Here is a 436-nt window from a genome sequence, read left to right on the forward strand (position 1 = left end):
AGTAACAGTAGTAGTAACTACAACAACAACAGCGCCAACGATGATGATGATTATTATCATCATCATCATCATCTTCCCATATTGATTTGCTCGAAAGCTATCGGTGTTGATGTCACAGAAGAAGGGAAAAAGAAAAAAAAAGAAAAAAAGAAAAGAGATAGAGAGAACGAAATTCGATCGAGAATTAGATTATCGTATATACTGACACCAATATGGATGGCTATTGAATACAGGATCGGAAGTGCTGACGGTTCTATATCGAAATAATATTCTTGCTTTTAGAACGATATAGAAATAGTCGTTTCTGTGTATATATACAGATATGTGTGTATGTAAATATTATTAAGCAGTATTTTTTTATGGACAGATATGTGCGTATGTATGTAAGTGCATGTATGTTTACATATATATATATATATATATATATATATATATA

Source organism: Octopus bimaculoides, chromosome 7 (assembly GCF_001194135.2).
Source record: "Octopus bimaculoides isolate UCB-OBI-ISO-001 chromosome 7, ASM119413v2, whole genome shotgun sequence".
Taxonomy (NCBI): Eukaryota; Metazoa; Mollusca; class Cephalopoda; order Octopoda; family Octopodidae; genus Octopus; species Octopus bimaculoides.